The 13,711-nt window shown below is 37.9% G+C and overlaps 1 long non-coding RNA gene across 1 annotated transcript; it reads left to right on the top strand.

The window, feature by feature from the left end:
- The first annotated feature begins 5,807 nt into the window (after positions 1–5,807).
- LOC149104357 (uncharacterized) lies at positions 5,808–13,248 on the top strand. The gene is made up of 4 exons (XR_016201149.1): positions 5,808–6,038; positions 9,821–9,902; positions 10,712–10,790; positions 13,139–13,248. It is a non-coding gene; the product is annotated as an uncharacterized LOC149104357 (long non-coding RNA).
- The last annotated feature ends 463 nt before the right edge of the window (positions 13,249–13,711 follow it).

The raw sequence follows: 13,711 nt of genomic DNA, 5'->3' as shown, positions 1-13,711 counted from the left end.
TATAAAAGCGCAGCAGAAGTTCTCAATTCCGAAAGTTATTATAGATACGATTAATTAGTAATTGGACCTCGTGTCGTACAATTCATGGAGTAATCGTACTCGTAATTGCAAATCTGCCAATATTATCAGGAAATCTGTATTATACTATATCACAATTTTATCATACTAGACTTCTGACTGTATCAATTGTTTGAAAGGAAATAGAGCACCCTTAAGACTGAATTAAGAGCCTACTCTTTTTCGGCTTGATGCATGACAATATCGGGGATATTATCACATGCAGGTAAAAAGCGACTTACTTGCAATGGAGTACTTCTGTTGCCTTTGTTTCTTTGAAATCTCTTTCCTGGAGTGACTGTGAGCTAAGCGATCTTTGTCTCTTTGCAGCCTAGTGGAATAATGTAGAATTTTGTCAGCTGTAGACATTTCTAAGTTTTATAAATATGGGCCTTTCAGCTTTAGATTTTGATTTTCTTGAAGATTTGTAGTTTAGTTTTCAATTTTTTCTTAATCAGATTGATTTCAATTCCAATTGCAGCTTACTTACAGGTTTTTGATCCAAAATAGCAACTCTTGAACTTCCTGGTTAAACTTTTCCAAAATACTGAACCTGCAAATAACCGATTCATACATTTAGTGCATACGCTTGGCAATTAAATTATCCGACAAAGACAAGGACTAAATGGAGTGTATCAAATTTTACAATCAGAACAAGAACGGCAGAGTCTGAAATCTTCGCACAAGTTAATTTTTTTTTAGGAAATAAGGAAACTTACCTTTTTTCATAAGATGTGATGAAATTATTCACAGTTGAAATTTCGATGTTAAAGGAATATAGTTCAGTTTCAAAGGGCTTGTGACAATTTTCTCCTCAACTCGACCTGTACATGTTAAAACCAGAACCAATCAATCAGTTGGGGAAAACTAGTCTTTGGACGTTCTGAATAACTGAAATACATTGAAAAATTATACAACTGACCAAATTATGTCCTATCCTAAAATGCATTAAGAATCTGATGTAGAAGTCTCTAAATATTCCGTTTTTTGAATGATAGCTTATCGGTAATTCGTTTTTATTTCTGTGAAGTTTGTTATGCGAACTTTCCGTGTTCGTTCCGAAATGAAATGGCACTTGCTGTGTATGAGAATTCCTTTCCATGTGTTTACTATTGATGTATGTGAATAGTATTGCTAATATGTAACATCTAATTAATATGACTTACCAAAGTGAGGCGTTTTCTTGTTTTCTGCAATAAGCTAAGAAATCAGTGTTCCTCTACCGACAAATGGAATTTAGAACGTCGACGCTTAATTTTGAAATCTATAGGCTTTATTCTATTTTCAGGATTTCTTACTCTCGACATTGACAGCTATATATTCGCATTTGACGTTTAGATTTCGTTTTCCAAATCCACTTTCGATATTCTATTTTTTGGCCATGAGGTTGTAGCTTTCTGTTTCACTAACTGACGTCTGATTTCGCCGGATGTTGGCTTTCAGATTTCAAGGTGTTTTTTTTTTTAATTTCACTCAGTTTCGGAATTCAGCTGGTTTTTCCAGTTATTCATCAGCGTTTGTACCGTTTGTATCGATCAAAGGTCGAAAACCTTAGCAAGCAGTAATTAGAGGACGGAAAAACAAATCTTGAAGTATTGTACAAAAGAGTTTACAGTTAACGTTTTGCTGGTTTTCAGTGTCACGCAATTTAAAATAGATCAAAATAAAAATCAAAACCGGTCGATAGATAAAGTCCAGAATCTGGGAAATGAAAGAAGGTAATTATGCAAAGACTCTCGCCAAAATTCTGGTCACAGCAATTTTTCTTATGCGAGATATGCGGAGAAATTTTTTACCCAAATTTATAGAGATTTGTATGGAGACGCCATGCTGGTGCCCATCCGTATGGGCACCAACATGGCGGCCGGAAACCAGCAGAAACATCTGTCACTGAGTTTTGCTACAAGAGTGTGAATTTATCCCTCGAGGAACTCTAAAACATTAAAATAATACTTTTTCTAAGACATGAACTGTTCAGATAGCCAAGTTCCCCGAAATAAGTCACGTTTTTAACAATCATAACAGCTCTCTAGGCCGTCATGTAAATGGCGCGTCACGCAAAATCTTAGAAATTCAAGCGTAGTGTATCACAAAACCAAGAACCCATTCGGCGCGAAAATTTGTATGAATATTAGTTTTCCGCTGCTCTTATACATCATTTAAGTAAAATCTCAGGAAGATCAATAGTTTTGTAGTTCGAATTTTGGTGACGTCATGTGAAAACCAGCTATACCTCTTTTATTTCCTCAAATTTCTATTAAACCACTTTATACCCATATATGTTTTTAATCCTGTAAGATTGAAAAATCTTACAGTATCGAATCGTTATAAAGTGAAGTTTCCCCTTATTACTTGGGCTTCCGTGGGAAAGCCCGAGTCTTAAAATGCTAGCGTTTTGGTCGCCAAAAGGGTGGGCCACGGTCGTAGGCGTTCCATGCGTAGACCATGGAAACTGGGGACGAGAGACGCGACATTGCTCGCTCTTTGTGACCGAATGCGGTGTTTTGCGAAGAACGTTTTGGCAAGAATCGCGCCTTATACGTTCATCTCACATACAAAGATGTCGATCGTTTTCAGAAAGGGTCGGTCCACGAATTATATTGCTTGAAAGGCAGCCAGGTAAGCAAAGTTCACGCTCGAAACGTTCTCGTGAGTTAACAGTTAACTGAGCCGATTGCGGTATGAGTTCAATCTACGAAAACACTGGCAAAAAATAGGCAGTCAAATGACGGTATGTGGCTACTGCTGTTATTATTTAGAACATTGCAGTAAAAGAAATCATATTGCAATAAAACGAGCTAAATACGAAAACGTTTTTGAACTCGTAGCTAATTAAAAACATGTGACTTGCTTCTTGCACCGCGCGAAATATGTCGATCTCCAATGTTGTAAAGATAAGACTTTCGGTAACTTAAGTTAAATATCTTACCTCCAAGTTAGTTGGCTTTCAAGCAGGGTGCAGGAAAAAAAATAACGTGTGAATCTGGAGGCACATTGTGAGGGAGAATTAAACGTTCGATTGTGCGGGGAATTGTGCGGGAGTATTGACGAACCAATGTTCTTGCCAAGTCCTAAGGAAAGTCTGCATTGACGATAGTTTAGCCAGTTATTTCACTAGTAGTTCAAATACTAATACTAATAGTATCTGACGACTCTCTGACCGCAAAACAAAATCATGTTGCGTGACATGAACTAGACAAGAATGAAACCAAAATAAATAGCAAAACAGAATGCTGCATCTTCCCTTATAAATGAGAGTCCTTTTTAAAAAATACTCTTGCCTTGATTTAATAAAAATTTGTAGCTTGAATATTTCTTCATAAACTGCGTTAAGGGTCGCAAAATTCTTGGAAGTTATCCGCAAAACGCACAACTTGAAAGTTTATGCAAATTATGTGCAATGCAATTTGAACCTAGTCACAGGACTGTTGTTTTCGCGAAGGAGTTTATCATGATTCGTTTTGGCTCCCTCGAAAGGGATTATGCTCTCTCCAAAGAAGATATGACTCTTGAAAAGGGTTTAAGATCGCAACACGGCAGAGATGTTTAGCTACACAATTCGCCGCGACCAGTAAACAAACTTCGTACAATTTCTGCTAGCATGTACAAAGTAATCGCCATAAGTTGTAAAAATACCTCGAAAATTCTTTGCAAACAACTTCCCCATCAATGCGTAGACAGCTGTGCTTCATTCTTGAACCAAAATGGTTTAAATTCACAACTTGCGATAGGATGAGGAGGATACTAAACGAAGCAACTTGAATAGTAAATATCCAAGCGGAACTCTTGTGCTAAAATGTCCTGATTCTTTAGTTTGCTTTTATTGTGTCCAATACGCGTTTTCGTAAAGTACGATTTGATACTGTGGTACGAAGCCCGAGTAAACGCTCTTAGAGCGTTTAGTATTTTTATAGCCCTCGCGCATTTATTCTGATGCCGTTCACAAAGTCTAACTAAACGATTGTTAAGACGTTTGTGTTTTGTTCAGTGCCGTGGATTTCTTTTCCCTTTTATAGTGCAAAAGTTATACTGGGGAAAAAATGGCTACAGGCGTCAGCTTCTATGGGGATCCGGGCGGGGCCATGCCCCCCCCCCCCCGTGATATTTCCGATTTTACCCTCTAAAACACTATTTCCAGCATTCCTGACACATTTGTGAAGGCATACGCATGGTGTAAAATCTGCAGCCTTGTTCCCATGGCTTTCCCCCTTTTTTGGGGCCCAGGCCAAGCAAGGGAAAAGGCCATGGGAACGAGGTTGATAAAATCTGGAGTTTCCCGAAAAACAGTAATGCACTAATAAAGCAGTCGCGAAATATTCATTATCTTTTCCTAACTTGACGATCAGTCAGTTGTTGTAAGTGTCAAAAACTACGTTTAACACTATTTGTATTCTATTATTTTTATGATGAGTCAAATAAATAACAAAAAAAAAAGATCCTCAAAAGTGGTGAGGGGGGTGAGGGAGAGGAGTTGCAACTCACCCCACCCCTCCCCTTGATTCGCCTCTGCCTTCCACTTTTTAACGTTGAAAGACTTAAAAGCGGAGATGAATAGCACTCTTGTCAGCCTATGTTAGCTCAATTAGCTTGTACTTTGCCTTTTTGTTTGTTTAGGGATCCTTTCTCGTATGCTTCGCATGCTTTCCTTGCACGCATATTAGTAACGCTCCGTTCTAACCTGCATTCAGGCGTTCTTTTTTGTAGGCTCAGTCTCCAGTCGTGGCGGTGTTTCGGTACGCTCGCGATCCTCTCCACCGAGAGGATCGGGACCCAAAAAAGAAGACGATTGAGAAAAGTGCTAATTCACTTTTTTCCTGAGCTTCTCTCTCCAGCTCTTAAACGAGGTACGTTATTCGCTCCTTAAAATAGCTAACAGGTCAATATCCCAAACTCTAAAATACAAGAAAGGGCGGTTTTTATAACAGGCTGATAAAAAATGGATATAAGCGACCCACTGATTTCTTTTAGCCCATAGATAACAGTTCATCGAGTAAGTGGAACCAAAAACATTACCGTAACGGTAGTTTGAATATCTCATCTTAATTAGCATAGTTTTTACGATTTTATATCTCCGTTTTTTTGTTAACTCGAAAAGTGTCCTTGTTTTTTAGAAGAAGCTATTAATAAGACCATCAACAAAAGCCCTTCACAACGCGTTTAATATCGGTATGAACTAGGCAAATAATTATAAGGCAGGTCTGAAACAGGGTATGGGTCAGGTCATAAAAAGGATATCAAATTTTTGGTCAGGTATGGAAATCGCAGATTTTGGTCATGAAGAGGATAATGGTTTTGTTAAAGCGGGCCGCACACCCCATCCAATTTTTCTGGAAGTTCTCCCGCGCCCCGCCTCCCGAGACGAAGTGTCCTCTGGACCTTCAACTTTTTCGTGTGACTTGCTTCTTTATCCTAACAGTTCAGTCAGAGTTTAAAACCAAAGTAAAACAAAACATGATTCCGGGGCGCGGTTTTACTCTGCTTTTTTGTTCTTTTGCATTGAAAAGTTGGAACATTTTACACTGGGCACTGGTTTTTTTTTTCTGGAAATTGTAGAAGGTGCTTACTATTTCGCCAAAAAATCCGGAAATTTTGGTTGAAAGTCAAATGGAATAGCAATTTTCCGGAAAAGAGGCGCATGCTCTTCGCTGACCTTGCAAGAAGACTGTTTTTAAAACTACATTATGTAAGAACCCCTGACGAGTATATAGGTTATTAATAATTTTTTTTGCCAGCGGTTTCCCAGTGCAAAATATGCCTCCTATTTATTCATCACGTGAAAGCAAGCAAAACAAGCAAGGTCAATGATTCGACAGGTCCATGGATTAGGATTTCAAGCGTCTGTGTTGCACGTAGAGTTGAAATTTTTGAGGAATTCACAAGCTAAGTAAGTTTAAGAAGAACCTTTCGCTTTGAACACAAGATTGTATTTTTTATTCGAATTTGTATCCACTGGAAATGCTGGTTGTAAGAGAAATCTCGAGGTAAGGTTAGCAAGCGAATGGCCTTCAAAACTCTGGCGTCGACAAAACCTGGATCGGATCACGGATCGGATCACGGACCGGATCACGGACCGGATCACGGACCGGATCACGGATTGGATCACGGATCGGATCACGGATCGGATCACAGAAAAAAAAAAGTTTTAAAGAAAAAAAATCAAAAACTAAAATCAAACCGTTTATAAGATAATGATAAATAAAAAAGAAAAGTGGAAAACTAAAATATGTTAAATGAGAATAAGAATCCCGAATTTGACGCAATGACATGTTAATTACAGAGAATGACAAGAGGTCATTTAAAAAGCCACATAAGCGCCTAATTTACGACGAATTTAAATTGTAATGAACAGGCAGATGTAGTTATATTTGAACGTTAGTTGGCTCGAAGCTTGCGTGAACCTCCCATTCTCGTTTTTGAAATTGTTATCAGTGGCTAATTCTCGGCTACATTTTCGTGTCAGATGTGAGCGTTACAGTTGGCGTTACAGTTAATGAGAAAACTTACGTACGAAAGCTTAAGGACATGACTTGTTTTGAAGGAGCTACGTCACGATTTGCACATCTTGAAAAAGCTAGCCTAGTTTTTCAAGTTCATCATTTGCAATCCCCATTAATCTTTGCCATCCTTGACGATCCTCATTCCGTTTTGATTTGTTCTTGCCTCTTAAGTGTTTTCTATCCTAGAACACGATCATTTTAAGGTTTTATTCTATTTAAGGCAACTCTTTACGACCCTAAAAATGACTCTAAAACTCGTGACGTAACTCCTAAAATGTTGTTTATTCTCGGGTTGCGTTATCGTTCACACTATCGATGTCATTCCTAGAATTTTTTGTAAAACAGCTATATTTCCTTGAAATACAAATGGTTTGTTTCGTTTTATTCCAGTGCGAAATATCGTATTCCAAACTCACATCTTGTAAAAGTATAGACTTGTCTCAAAAACGGAAATTGTTTGAAATCATCAGGTGTTTAATTTTTTAGTGTTTTTAGTTTTTGTGTTTCTATTCATACGTTCGTCCTATTATTACCATACTGACTCGTTTTATGACAGTTTACCTTTGATGCAAGTGAATACACGAAATATCATTTATCTGAACTGCGGAGAAAGATATGAAGACATGATTGATCATCGCAATCAAAACCCAACAGCCTGAAAAAAATTCATCTGTGACCAGCTCCCAGTTGGCTTGATATTATAAAAGAATAAAGGAATATCACACCTGAATTAAATAAAACTTTCTGCTCACAGTAGTCACTCTAGTGCAATTTGCTCCACAAAATTTTGAATTTTTTTCCTTGATTCGATCCGTGATCCGGACCGTGATGTTATGAGAAAATTCGCCGTTGCACAGGCATTTCTTTATTATTTGGAAAATTATAGGAAAAAAAACCGACAGTAGCCTCTTTTCAGTTAACAGCTAGAGATCTTAAGTTTTGTTCTTCATTGTACTTTGCCGATTCTTTGTATACCTGAGCGTGTGCAACGTTGTTTCACTAACTTTCATTTAGAAGACAAGTAGTTCGTTATCGGGTCATTTGAGTTTCTTTTACTATTACAATCTACTTTCCGTTCCCCCAGAAACTAGCCAGCTGAACTACTTTTCACTAATGAAGTTTTATTAGTTTTCTCGGAAGTTAGCCAGCTACACTACTTTTCACTAATGGAGTTTTTAATGCTTTCTATTCATAGGATAATTTTCCCTTGCTGTCGGTAACACCAATTCAGAATTTCAAATTTAAGTATCTCACTTTTAATTTCCTAAGTTTGTCTATCTTAATCTCAGCCTGTGTAATTTTAATCCTAGCACTCTATTTTTAATTTTGGAAGCCTCGTGGTGTTGATTAGAATTCGCTTCCTTAATTAAGTACTTTCCGCTCGTATTGTATACTTGAAGTTACATTATCATATTGTAAACACTTGACGTGTAAAGGATGATATATAAGCAAGTACGTTTGTAAAGCATTTTCGATTATATCGGCTACATCGATTACATCGATTACATCGTTTACATCGGCTACATCGTTACGATTTTACAGCGGCTACTCCGCCGAGTATGTCAGTTTCACCCGCGACGTTAGAGTGCAGAATAAACTACTGTTGGACCAAGTTATGTCTCTTCCTTGACGTCCGTAGTGAAGACCATTGAAGTAGATCCCCGTGTACCAGGAAATCGTGACGAATTTCCGTTCCCGCAGCCAAGCAGTGCTCGCCAAGAGTTAGATTCCCCCAGTTGTCAGTTCAAGTGTCCGTTCAGTCCGAAATTTACAGTGTTGCAGGAAAAACTTATCGTCACAGTGATCCGACCCGTGATCCGATCCGTGATCCGATCCGTGATCCGATCCGTGATCCGATCCGTGATCCGATCCGTGATCCGGTCCGTGATCCGGTCCGTGATCCGGTCCGCGATCCGGTCCGGTCCGGTCCGATCCAGATTTTGTCGACGCCGTTCAAAACTCTCTGAAACGCCACTGATTAGTAGCATGTGGATGGTTTCCTTTCTCGTGCTGGGCCTGAATTAATGTGACCTTTTATTTGTTCAGTTGTGCGTATTAAATAATCAAGGGTGGGAAACTTATTTTGGTGTAGAACTACTTGTACAAAAGTCAAAGAAGATGGTGGTTGTACATTTTACCGTAAACGCCTTGCGAAATGGCAATTTTAGGCACATGTACATTCGAAATTCTTATTTTTGCGCAATTCTTCCCTGTACTAACAGCATTGTTCATTAAAGGTTTGCGATGTTTAGAGGTATTCTGTGGTTTTTAGAGGGTGCGCTCAATTTAATTGCATGCAACCTAACCCTCCTCCCCCAACCCCAGAGATGTAAGGCTCTGACATTTGCTTTTTCTATAGAGAACAAATACACCACTATAATTATGAGCCAGGTTCAGTTTGTCAATTGCCCTGCCCTCTGTTGGTTCATACTGGAAAATTATTTCATTTTTAAAGCTGTAAAATTTATTCACACACATCGTCTTCCTTTAATTTTTTTTAATCTACTGTACTATTTCTATTTTGTCTTACGACATAGGTGGCAACCAATATAATTTAGTTCTGTTTTGTGGACTTTTATATTCTGAATGGCTAATTCCCTCTATGAGATGCTGCTGTGTCATGGTAATGTATTCATCATCTGGGACTAGATATTCAACTACAGTTGAACCCCTAGTAAACAGACACCCTTGGGAAAATGGATAGTGGCTGCTTTAAGAGGACGGGGGCCTGTTTCTTGAAAGCCCTGGAAACTTTTCAGGCCCGCAAAGCCATTTTTAGTTAATTGGTATTTAGAGACAGAGAGGTGTATACGCCTGAAACTTCCTGTATGAAGGGATCCTCCGTTCATCTTAAGAATATGTGCATAAAACAGCTCTGTAGTCATAAGGTTTGAGATTTTGCAACAGCTTTTCAGGTGCGAAAACTTTTCAGGAGCTTTGAAGAACAGGCCCCTGGCCACTAAATAAAGGTGAAAACAATAGAGAAGCCCTCATCGGGACTGATTACTGGCTGCCAAATAGGGGTGGCTGTTTAATAGGTGGCCGCCTAATAGGGGTTCGACTGCACCATGATTCCCTGCAGGTGCATCTCATAGAGGAAAGTGGCCATTGCAGATTACAAGAATTTCAGCAGGTACTCTGCAACTGCAATGTTTTCAAATTTTCTTAATTTCATTTTTTATTCTTCCTTGGATTTTCAATATCATCAGCAATTGAGAATGCAATGTACACTGTATTTACTAGAATACATGAACTTCTTTCAACAGTTTGTCGATGATTCATAATAATGGAACAAGTTGCAAACGATTGGGGAAAAGCCTCCTTAAGTTGTGTTCTATTGCATTACAGGTGAATAGTTTCTTCTCATAACACTAGTTAGTATAAATTATTTCCATACATCGAATATCAATATAGTCTCCTTCCTATGGTTACTAGTGTCGTCACACAATGCTTCTCTCTAGAGAGAAAACAGAAGTGCTGTGCAACAACCCAAATAACACCTCCACTATGTTAATTACTGTAGTACTTTTAAAGGTTCAATCATGATGATTATCCCTTATTTACAGTGGATGATGAATATGACCTACCAAAACATCTTACTTTAGTTTAAATGGTGATATCCCAACTTGGGCTAGGCAGGAAATAAGAGACTTTGATACTCAAGGACAACCTTACATGTATTTTACTCCATATAAAACAGACTGTAAAGGTACTTTAACATTCATCAAGCTTCCACCATCAGTTGTCAGTACAAAGTAAAGACTTGAGATAGTCCTTGTCACAGTTAGTTTTTCTCATTTGCATTGCAATGTAATCCAAGGCGGATTCGAGGCAATTTTGGGCTGAAACTACGAAACAGCCTAAAATTGTGTTGTACACGTGTTAGGTTATATTTTAATGCAAAGGAGAAAAGTTAACTGTGAAAAGGGCTAATCTTTAAAGTACATAACAGGCTAGATTGTTTTTTTTTTTTTACCTGCAACTTTATGCAGTTGCGTCAGTTGCCAGAAATTTTGGTCCTACAACATGCATGGCTCTGTCCAATTGCTACGTGTGTGTTTATCAATTGATAAACAAAGGTTATCATTGTCCTGTCTAATTCTTAGCTGGAAAGGATGGAATTTAATTATATTTTGTTATATTTATTTCTCCAACAGTTTCTGGATAAATTACTTCATTAATAATGTCAAAACTAAAAGATTGAGAGAGAAGTTAACAGTATCTTGACAGCATATGGTGAGTACAGTTTTCTTTTTTTTTTTTTAGTAAAATGAGTATTCCTGAGAGACTGTTAAATGTTTGAATTTTCTTAGAAGAAAAGAAATACAGTCATGTAAATAACCTTTATTTACCGTCGGCAATGTTTATAGCACAAAGGCTAGTGGGGCTGAGGAAATTGTTCTGAAAAGTCTTGGAGGCTCTCCTTTGTTAAAGCAGCTTGTTTTCACTCCTTTTCAGGGTTTCTGATAGGTCGCGGAAGAAAAAGTCAAATTTTGCGGGATTTTCAAAGACAAATTCGCAGATAAAAGGGCTGATTTTGTGGGAAATTGTGGGAATTTTCAAGGCAAATTTTGCTGAGAAAGGATCGCCAAAAAATGGCTGATTTTGTGGGAATTTCCTGAGCAAATTTTGCTGGAAAGTGATCGGCTTTGCATTGCTTTGATGAACATTTTTACAATTTTTACGGCAATTTTACCATTTGGGGGGGGGGGGGGTGGTGATGAGCGTTAATACCGACTACCTGTATTAAGTGTTGCCTTTCTATAACTGGCAATTTTGCAGGAAAATTTGGGCATCTCATTTGGACTATTGTATGTGTTTGCCATTTGTTTGACCACGAGGTTCTTTTTAACAGAGATCATAAATTTTAACAACAATATGCTCAAGAAATTCGCCAATGGCAAAACTTTTTACATCGTGCCCACTGCCCAATTTTTGGCAACAGTTATTATCTAAGAATGCCTGGTAGTTTGGGGATGTTGTTTACTTATTGCAGTGGTGAAGTTTCACAATAAACTTGTAAGTCTTTGGGAAGTAAACAGCCCCAACAGCCATGTTAAGTTTCAAATATGTTGTAATGACATGCACTTGGTTAGATTCCCAGTGATCAATTTTGTGGTATTTGGCATGTTTTTGTGAATTTGGCGGGATTTCGCGGATTTACCTTGTACTTGAAATTTGTGGCCCCACAACTGGATGAAATTTCCGTAGACTGCCTTTTGGGTGGGACAAAGCAACATAGTTAATTTTCAGTAGGCTTGAAGTGGCTACTCGCTTCAAGAACTGAATTGTTTTGGAATCTTTTGCTTTAACATGTAAATACTGTAAGTTTAATTAATACTGGTATCTTGAATAAGAAAATAACAGGGTTTGTATGGGTCCTGGAAAACCTGGAAAGTCCTGGAATATTACTGTTGCATTTTCCAGGACTGGAAAGTCCTGGAAAAGGGCTAATGGTCCTGGAAAGTTCTGGGAATCTGTTAAACTCAAGTAAAAAATATGAAAAGTATGCCAGACAGTAAGGAGAATTAACATTGAGATCTTGGGAGTGAAAGGGTTAATGTAAATTTTAGAGTCCTGGAAAAATCAATCTGAGTCCTGGAAAAGTCCTGGAAAAGTACTGGAAATTTGTTTCTTAAAAAGGGTACAAACCCTGAATAATTTACTGTTGCTGTTTTTGAAATTTCAGCTATAAATTTGATCTTATACAGGGTGGTAATTGTTTTCTTGCTCTAATCAGTGAATTGAAGTGCATTTTCCCTTCTCAATGCTGTGTTACTTTATACATGTAGTTTACAGGGAAAATATGCCCTCTTTATAGCATTTCCAAATAAGCAGTTATAAAGTCAATGTACTTTCAATTGGTTTAAGATTTCTGATTCCTGTCCCTGTTATACATGTATATATGTTTTGTCCTGCAACAATAATGCAGTTACTAGAGGGTCTTACAGGGGGTCTCTGGCATGGGTCACGAATGGAAAAAATAGAGGAGGGCAGGGTCCCTCTGGATACCAGCCACTGTGCTGAATGGGCCACCCTGCATAAATAAAGTTTTACCTACCTACCTAGGATCACGGATCGCGGATATACTGTAAAAGTTTTGTTTTCCCAAATCACGAAAATAGGCAAGTAAGATACACTTTTTAATGACCTGTTCTTACACTAGAGGCAGTGTTTGAAGAAAGTAAAGTCGCGAATGGCCAAGTCAAGGCTCCATATTGCAAATCGCATACTTAAGTCACTCTCGATAGACGACTCTAATTATTTGGAGGACTTGCATCTGAAAATCACGTAGAATAGAATGGTAAAATCACGAATATCAGTTAATAATTCAGGTTCTTCACAGGTCACGCAAAATCTTCAGGTCAGGAGTCGCGAAGAATAATTTCCTAAGTTCACGTTTCACGGAAAATAAAATCAGCTAATCACGCATCATGAGAATACCCTGTACGACCCTCTTATTGGTCAGCTGCCTGAAATATTGGACTGGGATTCTGTTCATTTCCTTAGTATAACATTGTCATCTCCTATAGCAAGCTAGAGAGGACTGATTTACTTGACTGTATTTTTTGGTTTTCCAACAGTTTCTGGATGACTGATGCCATTAACAATAGTCGGGTTAGGGATAGTTCCAGTAACTAACAAAAAAGATTGGAACAGGGAAGGACCTTATCTCCATCATAGGAAATGGTGAGTACAGTTTCATGAAATTTCTCTTTTTAGTAAAATGTATATTTTCCAGTGCATTTTTGTTACTTTGTTTCTTTTTCTGAGGACTCCATGTTCCATCATCTTCTAAATTCTTCTGGGAAACTATTTAAATTTACTGTATCAATATTGGAGCCAAGAACCTGTGATCAAAGGACTAATCTTTTTTCCTTATGCAAGGCTGTCTTAACAGTACTTTCACTGCATAATTTAACAGACCTTTATTGTAAGCAAGTATATCATGGTTTGTGGTGAAACAGGATTTGTAATTTCTTGGTGATTATTTGCCAGAAATGATATAGGAATTATCCATAGCCTTTGAAACTCAGGCACCTGAATTAATTGGCAGTAAGATGGTTCACTCCGGTGGCTTTCACTTGCTTGCCTGTAGACCTTTGGAATGAGAATTATAAAATTATTTCATGCAGAGATTAATTACAAACTTCTGT

This window comes from Orbicella faveolata, unplaced genomic scaffold, assembly GCF_042242905.1.
Source record: "Orbicella faveolata isolate gen_17 unplaced genomic scaffold, um_ofav_v1 contig_34, whole genome shotgun sequence".
NCBI lineage: Eukaryota > Metazoa > Cnidaria > Anthozoa > Scleractinia > Merulinidae > Orbicella > Orbicella faveolata.
The sequence above is the reverse complement of the archived record's forward strand: the minus strand, read 5'-3'. Positions and strand labels throughout refer to the sequence as shown.